This window comes from Equus przewalskii, chromosome 30, assembly GCF_037783145.1.
Source record: "Equus przewalskii isolate Varuska chromosome 30, EquPr2, whole genome shotgun sequence".
Lineage (NCBI taxonomy): Eukaryota > Metazoa > Chordata > Mammalia > Perissodactyla > Equidae > Equus > Equus przewalskii.
This window is the reverse complement of record NC_091860.1, coordinates 6,011,473-6,030,825: the sequence shown is the minus strand read 5'-3', so window position 1 is coordinate 6,030,825 and position 19,353 is coordinate 6,011,473. Positions and strand designations below refer to the sequence as shown.

The following is a 19,353-nucleotide window of genomic DNA, read 5'->3' as shown; positions in this document are numbered from 1 at the left end:
ACCAGAGGGGAAGAGGGTGGGATGAGGACAAAAGGGGTAAAGGGGCAGATATGCATGGTGACGATAAAAACTGGACTATTGCTGGGGAACGCGATGCAGTCTATACAGAAGCTGAAATATGATAATGTACACCTGAAATTTACACGGCATTCTAAGCTGACGTGACTTCCATAATATAATTTAAGGGAAAAAAAAAGCTCAAGCAGGAATCCAGGGCTTTGGGGTAGCTTTCAGAGACCAGAGAGCCCTTCCTCTGTCCCGTCCGCACATGCACGGAGCCCACTGCTGCCCGTTTGTGTTCCTCATCTCTGGCTAAGCCTGCGTTTTGACCTCTCTGGACGTCAGTTTCCTCATCTGCGAGATGGGGATGGATCCCACCTTCATGCCAGCAGGATCACATGAAGCCACATTGACTAAAGCACTTTGTAAATTATAAAACACTTTACCATGTCCATTTCTGCGATTTGAAGATTAAATGAGATACTGAAAGCACTTTGTATTTAAAGACTGTACACGTGGAAAGTGACAGTGCTATTAATTTATGCACGTGAAGACTTGGGTACTTGGCACTAGGTAGGAACTTGCTTTCCATCTGTGAGAAGGTCCAAATGCAGGAGAGGATGGGGTGACCCCCTCTGGCTGGGTGCCCAGTGGGCTGCACCCCAATACCTCTTTAGCTGTGGCATCATTTCCCAAACCCCTAACCACTCTGTCGCTGATAACTTGCTGAAATGCTCTCACTGTGAACTCTGCCTGCAGAGGGAAAGGAATTTTCAGAAGACAAATTACAGTCGGGTGCACAGCAGCCGAGTCCACATGGCACAGCCGAGCTCTCCCGGAGGGGTTCTCATAAGGGGAAGGGGCATGTGGTGCAGCCTGTGTCCCCAGACATGAAACCCGCCGGCCCATCACACGCGACGGTAAACACAGGATGGGTGACGCTGCGCAAAGGAAGTTCTGGCCTGGTCCCCCAGCGCGGAGGGATGAGTCCGCAGGCTACACGCTGCAAAGGCGGGAAGGATGGCTGCTGTTTCACCAGTGGCCACATCCCGCGTGGAAGCAGGCCGGGCACAGGAGATGCCGGCGGGAGACAGCTTTGTGAAGTGGGTCACTTCATCAGCAAGCCAGGGCCGGTGAGGTGGTGAGGGCCACGGAAGGCAACGTGCGATCACGGAGAGCAAGAATTTGAAGAACGCGTTGTGTGACCCACGGGACGTGGAGCCAGCTCACTGGGGTGAAAATCAAGAGTAAGGATGAGCTCTTGACTTTCCCCCTATGCAGTCATATATATTTTTGTCTTGAAAAATGAGTTTACAAGTTTTGCCCACCCAAAAAAGTATTTTGTCCTGTTTTTACTGTTATTAGTTCTTTCCCCATCAAGTAACTGGTCAGTAAAACGAATGGGATTCCCTCTTTCCTACTCAACTGAATAGCTATTGCCCGTGTGTTCCCTATGTCACCATCTCTTGTAAATAAAAATGTCGCTGCTGTCAGGGCACCCTCAGTGTGCACGGCGCTGAAATCCACGTGCCCTTTCCATGCTGTGCCCAGCAAGCCATTGCTGCGGCGTGTGCCTCCCCCTCGGCACCCCGAGACCCCCTCCCCAGCAGAGCCGCGGACTTACGGCTTCCAGCTGGTCTGACTGCTGTCTAGGCTTTAACCCGCTTCCCGGAACACAACCCGCACCGGCCTCCAAGTGAATCTCGTCTCACTGCTTCCTGAGGCGGCCGCTCGGGCCTCTGTCTTCAGTCCTGGAACCAGAGGTGGCTGCTTTTAGGGTCCGGTCCCCCAGGATCCCAAATTCCAGGAAGGGGATCGATCCAGCTCGGACTTCACTGCCTGGTTTAGCAGATGTCGGGTAGCAGAGACGTACCTAAGGAGACGTAAGGACTCCTCCACCACTGGACCAGCTCCTCCTCCCCTCTCCCCTTAGTGTAGACTTCACCTTCTAGAAGCTTCTCAGCATCTTCTCAGGCGGGGCTGGGTAATCGGACAACCAAGCTTTCTAGAATTGGGTGTACATTAAGAATAACATGGCTTCTTGAATCTCCAAGGGTAGGTTTTGGAGTCAGTACATTTAAAAACATATTAAAAAACTATAGAATTTTAAACTATCTTTTAAAAAAAAAACTATAGAATTATAAACATATAGCTTAATATGTGTACAGTGTTAAATATTCTTAATAAAATTTGACACATTGTCCAAAATACCACATTGCTAATCTGGGAAGTTCCGTCCTGTCTCCTCCTTTTCCTTGGAGGGTTTGGGCTGGAGGAGGATCCCCGGGCACCGTGAGCTCCTGGGCGCCATCACAGAAGCAGGGAGGGCGGGACAGTGGGCATTTGCCATAATTGGGTTTTGATAACCGACATGGTTAGGGTTTAATGAAGGCAACCTCGTTTCTAAGGACCTGAGTCTAATGGGCAGGTCACGGGGCCCTCACGCATGAGTTCCCGTGGTCTAGAATCTTCCTGGAGGGCAGGTGGGAAGTGAGAAGTGCCCTGAGGTTCCCAACGGACATAGTTTGGGAACTTCAGGCTGGGCAGCTACATTCTTCATGGGAAGGTCTCAGGGCAGGGCAGGCGTTAACTGGTTTGCCTCTGACTACCGGCTCCCATCAGAACCTGCAGAGGACTATGGGACCATTTGTACCTTGTTCATACTTTTAAAGCAGTGTGAAATTTTTATAAAACATTGTTTTATAATACAGCTTTAGTATAAAATTACAGAAGCCCTCCTTTTTCACAGGTGACCTCTAGCTAAACCGATACTAACATGGCGGCTATCAAAAAGTTTAAGTATAACACAGAGATTAGACTCACAATCTTGGAGCTCTGTTTCGGCCTGGATCACCGTATTTGATAACTTTCAATGTGACCTTGCTTATCCAAAGTCCTACTTTTGTTTAAAACTTCAGTTTAGCAAATCAGTAATTGAGAACTTTGGAGATTTTTTTTTTTTTCCAATTTGGACACTGAGTTGAAATTCAACGTATTTCCACCACCCCTTTTCTAGCCCTAAAAAGAAGTGAGTAGAATGAAGTGTAATCTAGGCCTTGGCCATAAAAGAAAGATTTAGATAAATCACCGGAATTTGTTTAGACTTACAGTGTAATAGTCACACAGATTTTGCTTGAAAATAAACCAGGCTTTCTCTTGCAAGATGACACTTTACCTAGCGAAGCTCACTATGCATTTTTTAACACTGGTCCTTTATGTGTCCTAATTTGGATCACATTAGGTCTTGCAAAACCCCTTCCCTTTCCTGCATAACTATCAGAGATCCTGTAACTGGGGACCCCCTGACATTTAAATCTCTATCAGGGCGACCCCACCATTAACTGGAATAATCTCAGCAGCCAGAAACTGTGAACGGAACCTGGGCGGTTTAGATACAATTTTAAACAGGGAGGGAAATGTACATGTGTTCAGCTTTTGTCAGAGTTTATGCTCTAGACTCTACTCCTTGTCTGGTGAAATATTCAAGTGGCTTTGTTCTCTTATTTGAAGATATGTAATATGTTGAAAAATAGAGTATGTGTATTTGACACAAACACGTTAGCATTGCTTCCAAGAAGGGACGGAGCAGCTCCTAGAGCCGGTATAGAGGAGCAGAGGGGGGTCGTGCAGGCCAGACCCTCTGCCCTTCCCCTCTCCGAGCCCAGAGCTGTGGCTTTCCACACGTCGGGGTGGGTGAGACCCCTTCTCAGTGGAGCTTCTCGCAGCCAAGGCCAGTGTCCCCGGTTGGCGTGAGTGCTGTCTGCTGCCCCGGTGTATCCTGCAGCACCTAACATCCTGTAAGAGCTCACATTGGGAACTTTATTAGTTCTGACAATGCCAGTTTCAAAACAGATGGGGGATATGAGGAGTGAAAAATAGTGTTCTGCAGCTTTGGAATTTATAAGTATTGTTTCATTGGATGTGAGATTCTGAATAAAGTGTCCACAGCATTGTAATGGTTATATTCAAAATATATTATTGTGGTACATTATTACATTAATTTATATGGAGATATATATATATATACCTATTACTTTTTTGTGAGGCTGCCTCGCTTTTGTAGCCATCAATATTTTAGTTTATAACATGGACAACTGAAAACAGCAAAGACCTTTTATTTAGCTGATCATAAAGCCTCGTTAGTTTGGATTCCACAGGAACCTACAGCCCACAGTCATTATATTCAACAGGTGCTTATTGAGGGCACGGGGTGGAGGCTCTGGCCTGCCTGGGGGAAGGGGCAGGTGAAAGGAGGGCGAGATGACAGACGGGGGGTTGGAGACGGAGACCAGCAATACAAAGTCACTAGCATTTCCAGAGAATTTGATGTTTGACTCATCACATATTTTTCAGGTACATTAAAATAAAAGGCACCTGGGCATGTTGGGCCTTCCATTATGCCTTTGTGTTAGTTGTTTATTCCTAGAACGGAATTTTCTGTCTCCTCACTCTCACTGTCACCCCAGCCCCAGAACAAGGCTTGGCCGATACGATATTCAGTGCACATTTGTTGAGTAAATGAAATAATTGCTAACATTTAAGTTCTTCCGTATCTCCGAGATGTTAAATCTGCTGTAAACAAAGCTGTCCAGACTTCAGGCTTTCCATTAAGAGAAGTGTTCGGACGGCCGGCTTTTGGAAAGTGCACCATTCCTTTCTGCCACTAGGGGGCGACGTAGTGCAGCTAAGGAATCAAGTTTTTAATGAATTGTTTTAAAGAAAAGTTAGTCCTGGAGCTAGTCCTCTTAGATATGGATAACTGTGACTAAGTTCAACCAGTACTGCAGGAGAAGGTTTAAAGCTCTATCAGCATATTCTGAGCTTAACACAGGGTAAGCACGTGTCCAGGTTAAAAATGTATTCACAAAAATAGCCTGATAATGTGCTTAAAAAATAAAGTATTATATAAATAGGTATCAAATGAAGATTTAAGCCTTAATCATTTTAAAATCACTTTATTCCACTCAATCAAATAGCATATGTGGTCTAATAGCCAAAAAGATGTAATGTACGTCTTAAAAAAAGGACATTCTTTCCTCTTCCGGACAAGAAAACGTCTGATGCAGATCCATCATTCTGCCTATGTAATTGGCACAGTTTTAATTTCAGGGGGAAATGCAGTGGTTTAGTTCTGCTAAATGGATGTTGACTAATACATACCTTCAAAACTGAGTGTCCATTGCTGGTTTAATATTATCAAGTCTGTGAATAGATCTCTTGTGCTGGAAACCTGTTGAACAACCTAGCTTAAGATAGAAATGCCACTGGGAGGGTAAGTCCGGTAATATCTTTATTGTTAAGGAGAGGGTCACAGGGACTGGAAGAGAGGGATTTTTTTACAACATTAAATTTAATTAGAATAAACTTAAGATTAGCTCCATAGTCATCGCTGATTATTTGAGAAATTAATTTATTTTTGTACTGTCTTCAGTTTGAAATTCCTAATATCCTGAGGTTTGGCCCAATAGGAACTATGAGACGGATCTGGGTCACCCTATAACATCACACGTTCCCTTCTGCAGCGGCCCCCTCATCTTCGGAGAATGGTGGACAGAGCTTGCTGGCAAGAGTTGGTAGCCCGTAGCTGCGTTGTCTCCATTTCTTTTCCTGGCCTAGTCTCTGGTGCTGCTTAGCAATGGAACAGCCGCAGGAGCTGGCAGTTGAAAGAGGGGAGAACAGTGCTTCTGTCTTTCTAACTAGCTGCTTGGGAGGAAGATAAACACAAAAGCCACCCAGTTCAGTGGCTTCATGGGGCCACAGACTTGTGAACTCCCTCCACTTTCTGAGGGGTAACAGGAGCTAGAGAAACTCGACACCCCTCCAGATTCTGGCCACACCTGTTGGCCCCCTCTGGTTCGTCTCCGACTTTGCCTAATTTAGAGGCGGTAAAGGCGAGCGCAAGCTGATTCCTCTAGAGTCAAGGTGGTGAGGACAAAGGCCTGTTGGGATGATGTGGGGGTGGATGTTACTTTTTTAGACTCTGCTTTCCAAGCCTGTTTTCCACAGAGCTAAAGAATAAGCTTTTGGTTTTAAGTATACCACATCGCTTGCTCCTTCTCTCTGCCATGAATATCTAGACAGGAATGTCTGGTAACCTCTACTGCAGAATCCCCGAGGGGCTGTATAGGTTAAACCCTGAATTAGTGAAAGCTAAAAATTGATCTGATATTTACATCCTCAACATATCAGCATTGTATGGGCCTCCGTTTTTCATAACTCTTGTTTCAGACCCTCTAATCTCCATTCCTCTGAGAAGCAAGGAATGGCTGCTATAAGTTAACTGTTGGGGCTCTGAGAAATTCTAAAGGAACGCTATGTTAACACGAAAAAAGTTAGCCCTGGACACTAGCCCAAAGGGAAGGTGAAATGATGAGGCTGTCAGATTGGTTTTCATTTACCATAATCACATTTTGGCTATAAATTTGCTTTTGCCCGTGAACGGAGAGCTGGGTGAATACCTCCTCAAGGTTGGCTGTTTCTCGCTCTCTGATCCTTCCTCTTCTCGCTCCAGGTCAGCATCGCCAGCCCACTGTTGAAACTTGAAATGCTGGTAGTGTTCAAACTCTGTTGGGACATATCGAATTTGGGTGAACCAGGGGGTGGAATACCTTCTGAATGACAAAGAAGACCGATGGCTAAAAGCTAAAGGAAATTTGCGCAATGATGAATGTGCTGCAGTTAATCACCACAGATGTATTCTTTTCCTTATATGTATAGAAGTCGTCCAAGGAGCTGAGGGCAGGGGCGAGTCTCCGAGCCCAGACCTTAATAGAATTAAAAATAATGGGTGTTTGTATTCAGGCAGGGTTTGGCCAACAGAACAGCTCAGCCTCCTTATTTGAAAATACAGAAGTTTGTTTTTTGCTGGCACATACTTATTTGCTGGAATGCTAAGGATTGTTTCTGCACCTGACCCAGTGACTCCCTTTTAAGTACCCAGACTTACAGTCTGTTTGGAGACGGTCGGCTGCTGTTTTTGAAGTCAGGGAGCCTCAGAGAGCCGGGATGCAGGCTTAATAAGTTTCCCCAAAGATTGACTGTGTGGGTTGTCTGATGGGGCTGGGGAGGGGGCGGGGGAGGCGGAGGTAAAGCAGTCTCCCTTGCAGGCCTAGCTCACTCCAGGCCCCAGCTGAAGCTGCTGTTCCCTTAACCCTGCAAGCTGGCCCTGTGTCTAGAGCCTGGCAGGCTCCGCAGACAAGTTTCTGTTATTATGTAAATGGACCAACAGTGCAGCCTTTTAAGAGTTTTTGGCAAAGGGTAACCCTTTGTCTGCCAAAAGGTAGGCTCTTGCATTGCTTTCCAGCCCAGAGTTTGCACAGTAAACAGTGGTGACCTATAAGCCAGCCAGTCAACGTGCACATTGCCTTATTAGGCTGGCCGGCAGGCAGAGAAGGCTGGCGTCTGGGGACAGGCTGGCAGAGCCGGTGGCAGTGGGCTTTCGTTCTGTAAGGAGCCGGAGAGCCCAAACCCTGGAGACCTGGCCTGGGACTACTCAATTAATTCTAGCATGCTGCAAGGACGGGAGTGTGCGCTCTCCTTGGCAGATGTCCTGTATGGTATGGGTGGAAGACAGGAGGTGACTTCCCAAAGGACAGAGCGGCATCCTCATTTTCCTTGGGTTTCACCTACTGTTTACTTTGTACTGTCAAGTCCTGTGTCAGGACGACTTCTTCGGAGTGTGGACTTTGTCAGGAAACGTTCAATGGTCTCCTTTTAATCCGAGATGTTCTGGAGGCTCTTAGATCTTGATGGTGCTTTATGATAAAGTCTTTCCAGTGGTGAGGTCCTGTGTGGAGTAGGGAGGAAGAACGCCGGACAGCAAGGTGGTACAGAGGAAAGAACAGAGTCCTAGGAGCCAGGGGACGTGGTTCTAGGACTGCCACAAATGGGCTGAGTGACCTTGGACAAGTCACTTCCATTGCTCTCTATAAAGTGCCGGGTTAGACTGAATGACCTCTAAAATGACCTCTCCATTGTAAATTTCTCTTCTAAAATTACACTCATTAAATTCTCTCCTCTCCCTCTCTGTTCTCTTCAATAATAAGCTTTACTGAGTGTTCACGGTTAATAGCCACAGCTGAGCATCCAAAGGAAACACCTATCTGCGTGAACCTTCCAGGCTCAATCCATCTTTTTTCTCTTTTGCGTTTTTTTCAAAAACTTGATGCAGTAGCTAGAAACTAGAGAAGGTGGCACTTTTCTGTACCGCAATTTTTGTTCAGGCTTCTCAAGTTCTGGAAATTAAGCCGTTGTGGCTCATGAAGCAAAGCTGCACGTGAGACAAATGAGCAAATAGAGGCGGAGCCTGAGTGAATGATGTGGCCACCAGCACACAAAGAGCTTCAAGTTCTTGTCTCTTGTCTCAGCAGTTTCTTTGTCATTTCTGTAACTGATGCAGCACTGGACAGCCTACCGAGACACAGGAAGGAAAGGCAGCCCGTTCTAACTGCCCCATCACCATGCTTCTCTCCTCTCCCTCCAGCAGTCTTGTAGTCGCACAACTCGCTGGCCATGTGTGGGAACAAGGCCGGCCCCTACTGCTGGGGTGACATATGGGGGGGTGTGGACTTTCACTGCATGGGACAGCTCACTGCTGCTGGCTCTGTTTTGACCTTGTTATCTTCTTTTAATTGCCTTAACGTCTGCTTCATGTTTAGGGAAAGAGTACATTCACTTTTGCCCTCCTATTAAAGAAATCTATTTTTTTCTGTTTTAAATGTCCATTTCCATGTCTGTTGACTGCTGAGCTGATTGGCTTCCCAAGTCATGGGCTATGACTTTGAGTTACGTGTTCTTAACACATGAACCTTTGACCTGTACAAAAAGGGACTTGTTACCTTGGTGCTGAGCTACACAAGGACTTTAGAAGACTCCTGAAACTCGATGGCCAGGGGAAAATTATTGCACTTCAAATTTTAAAGAGAAAAAAATGAACTGTGTCGGGGACAGGAAGGAGCAGAGACATGTCTGTAGTGGGTACCTTTTCTTTATGCATCACAAAGATGTCAGGAGAAGGGAAAGGTGCTTCTTGTTAGAACACACACTCTGAGTCCCTGAATTAGAAGCCACAAAAGTCTACCGCATTGTAAATGCCAAGACTGTTGCCTGAATTTTTTTACATCCTAGTTATCTTGAAAGAAGTTAGAATTCTAGAGGGTAGGCCATTGATTTTTCCAATTTGATTTCAAAATATATAGCTTTCGTGATAAATGATTATTCGATTTTGAGGAATAGTCAATATTTTTGGAAAGTTAAAAAAATGTTTTGCCTTTTTGAGGGGAAGAAAATTGCTTAATCACTGACTCAAATGGATTATATTGTTTTAATCGGCTGCGTTTGATTATCCCTTAATTACTTCAGTAACTGGTGAGCTACAATGGAACAATAAGAAACATTTCACTCCAAATCAGTGTGAATGTAAAACATCATGTGATGATTTACATTTTTCTAGGACGTTGCAGTTTACACACTTATTCACAGGCATTGTCACTGTTAAAATGCTTCAGCTCATATCAGCAGGTGTTTTGAAAAGGAGGTAGGAGGTGCCAACTGTCGTCTGTTCTAGGAAGTAAGTCCTGGCAGAAATCCCGCAGGATTTTGTCAGTTCTGCTTGTGATCTTGGTTGGTCCAAAGCTCAAGGGAACTGTCTCTCATTATACCCAGGAAGCATTTCAACAAGCAGGGTAGAATCTGTCTTCAACTTCTTTGTCATAACCTTGCCATGCCTCTCAGTCTGTGAGCTCAGGATCTGCTTTCCTGGTGATAAATGCAGGTGGAAAAAGCCATCATGAACGTGTCAGATGTCATTGACAACTCCCCCTCCACCCCCCACCATCAACCAGCAAATGCCCTGGGAACTTGTGAGACTCTAGGTAAAGTCGTGGGTATCAGTTAACATGACCTCCTGGAGAACATTAGAGATGCTGAGAATGGCAGGTTGCTGAACTTTTCTTGGGTTTTCACACTGATTATTACTGTTGAGGTGGTCGTTTTTATTAAGACGTCATTCTGAGGACAAGGATGCCTAGAAATTATTTTATTCAAGTCTCTTTCCTTCAAATCATTCAAGTGTGGCTCTAGAACAGCTATGATCTATCATGTATCAACAGTCATTTTATATAATTTACTTGTCTGCCATCTGGATTTTTAGGTCATAAAAAATTCTCGTATCTGATGATTCAGCCTTTCCTTAGTTTCTGCTCATGTGAAAACCATCAAATAGTGAGGATTGAATGATAGGAGTTGGCAGAAGCCTTCTCCAACCTCTCTGGATAGCTGTAATCCTGTCAGCACCCTTCCATCTGAGGGCTTCCCCCTCACTGAGATGGGCCTGGGTCCTCGAGGCTCTAAAGACAGTGTTCTGCACCCTGTGATGTTCTAGGAAACAGCTTCAGATGTTATACAGTAAACACTTAAGTGTGTATTCGTCAAATCATTGTTTAAGGACTCTGTGTGTTGGTGCTTTGAGGAGGTCAGAAACGTTCTTGGTGAGCCAGCCCTGATGGCCTAGTGGGTCAAGTTTGGCACACTCTGCTTCGGTGGCCTGGGTCTGATTCGTGGTCATGGAACCACACCACTCATCTGACAGTAGCCATGCTGTGGCAGTGGCTCACATAGAAGAACCAGAAGGACTTACAACTGGAACATACAACTATGTACTGGGGCTTTGGGGAGGGGAAAAAGAAAATGTTCTTGGTGTCTCCCCAATCCGGAAGGAGTGGTGGGCAGATCAGCATCTGTCTCTGGTCCTGTGCCCCTCAGGAGCACCATGCCCTGGATGCCCAGCATGTGCCTGCATTTTGTGCTTCACCTTCAGTGTACATTTTTTTATTTGTGATAAAATATACATAACATAAAATTTACCGTTTTAACCATTTGTAAGTGTACAATTCAGTGGCATTAAGTACATTCACATTGTGCAACCATCATCACTATCCACCTCCAGAACTTTTCCATCTTTCCCATCTCAAACTGTGCCTGTTAAACAGTAGCCCCCATTCCCCCTTCTCCCCAGCTGCTGGTAACCACTGTTCTACTTTCTACCTCTGGGAATTTGAGCACTCTAGTCCCTCACTTATGTGGAATCATGTACTATCTGTCCTTTTGTGTCTGGCTCATTTTATTGAACACAGTGCCTTCCAGGTTCATCAGTGTTGTGGTATGTGTGAGAATTTCACTCTTTTTTAAGGCTTAATAATATTTCATCGTGTGTGTATTTTAGTGTACATTTTAGACATGGAATGACCTTTTTCTTTTTTTTTTTTCTTGCTCTGAGAAACTGTTGACCTGACAACTGTTGACTTTAAGCTCCATGGATTGTTTTCCCCAAGAATCGTAAGCTATAGATTCAAAATTGACCACAAGTTAAAATGATTAGAGATCATTTTCACTGTGAATGTTAATGCTGCTCGCTTGAACGTTTATTTTAAAGACGTTTATAAGTCTAGGGGGTTGCAATAAGCCTTTTCTTTAAAAAAAGGAATTCTCAAATATAGCAAGGCTGGCATGGTTCTTTCAACATATCTGATAAAGAAATATTTGTGGGTTATAATATTTCTTATTGTTGAAAGTACTTTTGCCTTTTCATCTCTACATACTTGGCCTGTTTTAAATTACCTTCCATAATCATATAACACAAGATTTTATTTGCAGACTTGTCCTAAATATTACCACTAAGCAAAATTCACAAAGCATTTCACAATGCACACAGGAGGAGAATTACACTAAAATAAGGAATCTGGAATATATGAATAACAGTATGCGATAAAAGGGAAATGAAAAGAACTAAATGGGTTTCCCACCGCTGGGATTACCTCATGTCATGCAGTTCTGCCCAGATTAAGAGTCTATACACATAAATAAAATCCACCAAAGAAATGAGAATACCATTTACAGCTGCTTCTAGCATACAAAATACTCCTTTACTAAGCTATAAAGATATATCCTTCACTTTGGAATTTCAGCCCCACCATCGTCTTTAGAAGTTTATAGTGGATTTCATTAAAATCATTCTGTGGCACTTCTTAATTTTAGAAATGTACCAATAACTCGCAACAGTATGTATTCAGGCAACTGTTAGTCATAATTTCACACTTCCCTGTATTGCTGGTTTAAATTTCAGCTCATTTTCCTGTAGTCTGGGAGTGCTTCAGCTGCTATTCAGGAAGCACAATAAAGAAATGCAAGATGATGTCACAGGCCTCAGCAGGAGTGTGCCGGAGACCTTTATCTCTTCTCAATATGGAGATCCATGCATCAATTAAATCACGCGCCCCAGTTTTTAGAGTGCATCCACATACATTCTCTCATTTAGTCATGACCTCGCCTTCTTATTTATCTCTTTGATTTTGTTTTGGCTGACCAGAGCATGGTTGTTTCACTTTCAGAGATACATTTTAAGTGGTCAATCTAGGCTTGAGTATTTATCCTAGATTCACACCGTATCTCAGTTTTCTCATCTGCAGTTGGGAATAATAATAGGATCTCCCTGCAGGCTTTGAAGGGACTACAGGAGTTTAATGTCCCAGAGCACTTATTATTGTACCCACCCCATGGTGATAAGTCAGTAAGAGTCCAGGTCTTATCCTGTTCTTTACATCATCACACCAGCTGTGGTAGAAAATGACTGTTGCCAATTGGGGTATTCAACTGTTTGTCTTTTCATTGGCTTTGTTTTCGTTTTCTCCTCCCTGCTGATGCCCCCCAAAGCACAGCTGCCACTCGTGTTACAGGGGTGCGTGAGTGTTTTCAGCCAGAACAACTGACAGGAGGACCAGCCCCTCAATATAGCCTCCATGGAATCCTGAGCCACAGCTGTGAACTGCACTGCACATTCCCTGAGGGTTTAATACCTTCATCCTTTGTCATCTAACACCTTATCTTTTGACCTTGGCAATTTAGGAGGTGACCCTTCTTACCTGGACTGTTACCAACATTGTCCACAATTGGACCCCAGGAATCATCTTCCTGTTTTTCCCGTTACATGATGTCCCTGGGGATTCCTTAACATTTTCTCCCTATTTCTCCCCTGCACACAAATATTTATGTTCCACATCATCACTTCACATTTTAGGAAAGGCAAGAAGACTTCAGTAGGAGTCTCAAGGAAAGAGTGGTGATACTTTTCCTTTTGCCACCTGTTTAAGAAATAGAGTTGGCTGAGAATGAGGCATAATCTAAGAATGAGGAAGAACAGAATGCATTGTGTGTCTGCTTACTTGCTTGCTGGATTCACTCATTCTCCCAGTATTTATAAGGCCTTGTTCTGAGCCAGGCCATGTGTGAGGAACAGGCCCAGAGTGTCTCAGATGTTGCCCCTCAAGTCTTTACAATCCTTAGCTGGGAGACAATTAAGGTTTTTGAGCAGGAAAAATAAAGTACTGACAGAAAAGAAATCTCTAAAGGGGCTTAACAGATGAATTCAGTGTTGGTTAGCAGAGGGAGTGGATCCAGGCACTTCCTTGTGAGAACGGCCCACCTGATCAAGTTTGAGAAACACTGTGCTGCATTTTGTCAAGTACTTTGGCGATTGTCTGGATCAACTCCTCAATTTGTAGCCAAGAAATCCATGTAGAAGACATAAGCGGGTTGGTGATGTGCCGTAGCTCTGTGGGCACAATTCCATTCATGATTTTCTCCTGGATTTTTCGTCCAAGTGTAAGCCTTGGGATTTCAAGAGGACCTATTACCTTCATCTTTATTTGTACTTAATTGTTTTAATAAGCATAGAAGTAATTTGGTTTATTGTGGAAACTTTGGAAAAGAGAGGGAAAAACATGAACAGAGTTATCTCTAAGTTGTGAGATAATTAATATTTTGGTCTGTTCCCTGTCTCTCTGATAAGGTGTATGTGTGTGTCTCAATATGACATATCATGAAAAACTCTCCAAATCACTAATTATTTCAAACCTAGTTTTCTTGTGTAATTTATTTACCCATTCTTCTATATGTTCCCCTATGAGGGCTGGTTCCTGTTTTGTACATTTATAAACAAAACTGTGGCAAACATCCTTGTACTCATTCATAGTAATTTCCTTGGGTACGTTTCTGGAAGCAGAATTACTGAGTCCTTGTTTCGTACACTCTTCCAAGTCGATAGTAACATCCTTGTCTTGTCCGTGTCCGATAAGCTGGGGGCCTTGGAAAGGGAAGGAAGAATCATAGGCAGTTGCTTCCTTTTTTTCATGATGCCCACCCCCTACCAGGCACAGTGACTTCTGTCTTTGCCTTACGGTCTCAGATATGCCCTAGTTACTATATGTGGAGTCAGCCCTTGTTTTGAGGAACATCTATGGAAGCAAAACTAGACCAAGAAATATGATTTTTATAAGAAGCAACCAGAGCTGTCTGGACTCCTCCTCCTGGGGTCAGACCCCTTTACCAGTTAAGCCCACATGGGCTACAGGGCTGGGAGACCCTGTGACCTCAACCCAGGACAAGTTTACAGCAATGGCCCCAGTCATTTTGTGTCCAGGCTGATCAGGAATGTGAGATTTGTCTTGGGGAGAGTGAGAGGATATGGATTTCTAGCTTGGCGCTGCCACACCAATAAAATATTTCCTTCCATAAAGCTATGTGACCTTGAGGGAGCTGTCTAACATTTTGCCAAGTGAAGACCAGGTGATCAGAAAGACCCCTTTAGCTCCAATTTTCCCAGAATCCGCGGTTTTGGATTTACCAAGGCCTGATTCAGTTGTCCCAATGATTCCACTTTGGGATGTCAGCATCTCAGTGGCCCATTCATAGATCCTTTTTGGTCATCCAGTTCTTCTCCAGCCACCATCCGTGTATCAGGATATGACATGGTCATGCCTATCCTAATGACCGCCCTCCTCCTCTCTCAGTCACACATTTATGCCCCTTCCACTAAAGCATGTTTGCATGCCCATCTACAGGCAACTTAAACATTTGCTTTATTTCTTTTTATTTAAGGATTAAAACTTCAAACACATCCAATAAAATATTTCCTTCCATAAAGCTTTGCTTCTAAATACTGAAGACCGTAGGGCCTTGGAGTTGGTAAAAATTAGTGTTTCTAAGTAACACTAAGTGGCACGTAATTGGGCACGTCTCCTTTCTTTGTGCTGAGCTGGTGGTTAAGTGATCTTGTTGGAAAAGGAATGCAGCACCATCACTGTTTTAGATTAAGATGTCTTCTCCCTGAAATTTAAGAAAATCACAACCACAACTTAAAATTTTCTCTGTAGATAAATGAAATATGTTAAACTACAAAATGATGTCAGGAAATGTCTGTCTATTTTGTAGCTCCCCTGTTTGAATGAGCCAGCCTAAAATAATAGTTATTAATTATATAATTATTTTATTAATTATATTATTATTGTTATGATTTCTAATTATTGGAGAGTAAATAAAAAAATTTCATAGCTACTTTCTACCAATGTAAAATGTAGATTTCTTCTTAGTCCTTTCTGGTTTTATGTGGACAGGATACTTAAATAGGAGGTTAAATTGCATATTCATAGTTTAATGAAGAATTTTGTGCTTTTCTTTTCAACAATTAAGCCATATTTAAGTGTATTTGTATCATAATTGACGGGTAAGGCAAGTCATTCTAGTAAGATCCCATTACCAACTTAAAGAGAATATCCAAATTCTTTTTATTCTGTATTGGAATTTCATTTTAAAAATGTAAACTAAATTTATTCCTTAATAATAATTAAAAAGAAACATTTAGATTCACTTAGGATAATTCTGAGTATTCTATAAGGAAAGTCATTTTCAGGAATGTAAATGGTGCATGAGCAAGTGATACTGTTTTATAAATTCTGTTATTTATAAAGGATTATTTATACACATAACTATTATTTTATCCCATCTAATTGTTCATTTCCAGAATCAGTTGCTTCCACAATTTCCTACCTTTCCTATTCTCCTTCCAATGCCTCCTTTTTCCTCTTTGTCCTGGTTAACCATGACCAGACAATAAAGTTTCCATGACACTTACCCACAGCACTTACGTTGTTCCTTGCTGAGTTTTTTTAAACTGCCCTATTTTCCATATTTCCTCCCAATTTTATAAAAGTTGGAGTAACCAGTAGTGTAGAGAAAATGCTGGTTGCTACCACTGAGCCATGTAGTAACCAGTACTGATATACCTTCTGTTGATGTGCTTTAATTAATTTGGCATGTAATTCTTTTCAAGTGAAGTTCGTTTGTAGTTCAGAAATCAATTTAAGTTGATCTGGTTTGAAAGCAAGATATAAAATCAATGAAAATCATTTTAGAATGTGATCTCTAGTCTTTAGAGAAGATTATTGCATTATTTCCTGTGGTCATTCAGCAAACACTGACTGCAGACCGGCTAAGCAGCTTGTACAGTGTTCAGTGCTAAGCATACAAAGATGGGCAAACTCAGGGTCCCTGCCACCTGGTGTGAGTAGGTGGGGGCGAATCATGGCCTTGATCCCACCTCCCCAACATCCTATGGCCCAGTCACTAACCAAGTGTCTACCCATGAACAAGTTACTTCTCTAGCCATCTCTTTCTTCATCTTATAAATAAGATGATTTTCCTAGGTTCTCTTTAATGTTCCTTTTAGCTGTAAAATTGCCAGTCTCTGATTGTTGCATATTTTTCTTGGAATTGTGTTATCCCTGGTTGGGTCCAGCAACTACATGTTGCAGTTAAAAATAAATGAGAGACTCTAGGATTTCCGGTTCTGCGTGTAAGGAGCTTGGAAGTCACCACTTCATCCCAACAACAAGTGAAAAGCTGAACAGACTGAAAAATCAACAACTCTTCTGGAGTCTGTAAGACAGTAGAGGTCACAGGACAAACTGCTGCTCCTAAGATTGGAGAGACAGACAGGCCAGTACAGGGAGTTGCAGTTTGCTGGAGCAAAGACTCATGGGCAGTACAAAGGAGCAAATATGGTCTCTTCAACACATGGTGCTGGAACAACTGGACATCCACTTCCATGAAAATGAATCTAGACACAGACCTTACTCCCTTCACAAAAATTACTTTAAAATGAATCATAAACCTAAATGTAAAACACAAAACTATCAAACTCCTAGAAGATAACATAGGAGAAAACCTTGATGATCTTGGGTAGGGTGATGCCTTTTTAGATAGAACACCAAAGACATGACCCATGAAAGAAATAATTGATAAACTGGACTTCATCAAAATTAAAAACTTTTGTTCTGCAAAACACATATCAAGAGAATTAGAAAAGCCACAGACTGGGAGAAAATATTTGCAAAAAACATATTGAAGAGAGGACTATTTTCCAAAATATACAGAGAACTTTTAAAATTCAACAATAAGAAAACAAACAACTGAATAAAAAATGAGCCTAAGATGCAAACAGATACCTCACCAAAGAAGATATACAGATGGCAAGTAAGTATATGGAAAGATGCTCCATATCATATGTCATCAGGGAAATGCAAATTAAAACAACAGTGAGACACCACTACACACCTGTTAAAATGACACCACCAAATGTTGGCAAGGATGTGGAGCAACAGGAACTCTCATTCATTGCTGTGAGAATGCAAAATGATATGGCCACTCTGGTAGACAGTTTGGCAGTTTCTTAAAAAACTAAACATATTCTTACCATATGATCCAGCAATCACACTCTTTGGTATTTACCCCAAAGAATTGAAAGACTATAGCCACACAAAAACCTGCAATGGATATTTATAGCAGCGCTATTCATAATTGCCAAAACTGGGAAGGAACCAAGCTGTCCTTCAGTAGGTGAATGCATAAACTGTGGTCCATCCAGACAATGGAATATTATTCAGCGCTAAAAAAGAAATGAGCCATCAAGCCATGAAAAGACATGGAGGATCCTTAAGTTCATATTACTAAGTGGAAGAAGCCAGTTTTAAAAGGCTGTATACTGTATGATTCCAACTGTATGACATTCTGGAAAAGGCAGAATTACGGAGACGTAAAAAGATAAGTAGTTGTCGGGGGTTGGGGGAGAAGGGAAAAGATGAACAGGCAGAGCACAGAGGATTTTTAGGGCAGTGACAATACTCTGTACGATATAATGTCATTATACATTTATCCAAACCGATAGAATGTAGAACACCAAGAGTGAACCCAAAGGGAAACTGTGGGCTGTGGGTGATTGTGACGTGTCCGTCTAGGTTCATCCTTGGTAACAGATGTACCACTCCGATGGGGGATGGTGCTGGGGGAGGCTGCGCATGTGAGAGGAGAATATGAGAAATCTCTATACTTTCCTCTCAGTTTTGTAGTAAACCCAAACCTACTCTAAAAAAATTGTCTTTTAAAAAATAATAATAAACAGGAGGTAGTCAAGTAGGTAATACTTAAGAGTTTCTGTCTCAAATTAAAATTTTTGACCCTCTAGTAATATTTGCCTTTTCTTTTCCCACAATTTCACTCATATGTTGTTCATAAATCTTAACTCTCAACTATGGGGTTTTGGCTCCCTGTTAGCTAAAATATTTCATTTAACTTAGCCAAGGCAGACTCAGAGCAGCCTGGGAATAGTTAGGCAGCGTCCCTTCTTCTCAGTACTTGGAGAGTCTCTGTAGGGTTTTCTTCTGTTTGTTTGTTTGTTTTTAGGCAAAGGAGGAGTTGTTTTTGACTCCCCCGATCATGGTGAGGTTGCAGCAGTGTCTACTTAGCTGAAGCATAAGTTGTGATCCGGCCATTGCTTTGAAGCATCGTAACGGCCCCATCACTGGGATCCAGTCTGCTTCAGCATCCACAGGCCTAATTTCTGCTTGTAATCTGCTTACGGGGTTTGAGCTGTTCCAGCCTGCAGTCCCTGCTTTGCGTCTACGTGCTCTCAGGGACACAAGTGCCTCTCTGCTCTGGCCCCGCACTGTGGAAACCTCAACCCAGTTTTGCTTAGACGGGCGGAGGACCGTGGCTGGTTGAGAGGTAGCTGTAGGGAAGGCTGTGTTACTGAACGTTACACGTGCAACCATGTTCAGAAGCCCAGGGATGTCCAGCTATGTGGGAGCATTCAAATTCTCGGAGAAACAAGGTAAGGCAAGAGGAATAGAAAATACGCTTATGTCTTTATTTTGTAACATAATGAATACCTTCATCCTCCATTGTACCTTGTATTCTCCTGTGTCCAGTTGGTTATACAGTTTTCTCAGAGGACACTTTAAATATCTAATTGAGTTTATAAATTATCTTGTGATTGCAGGAAAACGTGAAGTTTTTTCTGTTGTAAGTTGAAGGTGCTGCTAAGCCACTAAAGCCTTTCCTTAGGAAAAATTGCAAATTAAATTGAAATACCCAAACTTTGGATCAAGTTCTGGGTGTGCTGTGCTTTCACTAAAATATTTCCTAAACCAAGTGCTATATGTACTAAATTATTTCCAGTAGGCAGCG

General features: G+C 42.7%; 1 protein-coding gene and 1 long non-coding RNA gene across 51 annotated transcripts in view; one reads left to right on the top strand and one right to left on the bottom strand.

Moving 5' to 3' along the window:
* SVIL (supervillin) overlaps positions 1-19,353 on the top strand; it is a 224,187-nt gene that overhangs the window by 103,942 nt on the left and 100,892 nt on the right. The window lies entirely within an intron of this gene.
* On the bottom strand, positions 5,278-7,173 carry LOC139080546 (uncharacterized). The gene is made up of 3 exons (XR_011535127.1): positions 6,947-7,173; positions 6,459-6,564; positions 5,278-5,653 (listed from the first exon to the last, which is right to left on the bottom strand). It is a non-coding gene; the product is annotated as an uncharacterized lncRNA (long non-coding RNA).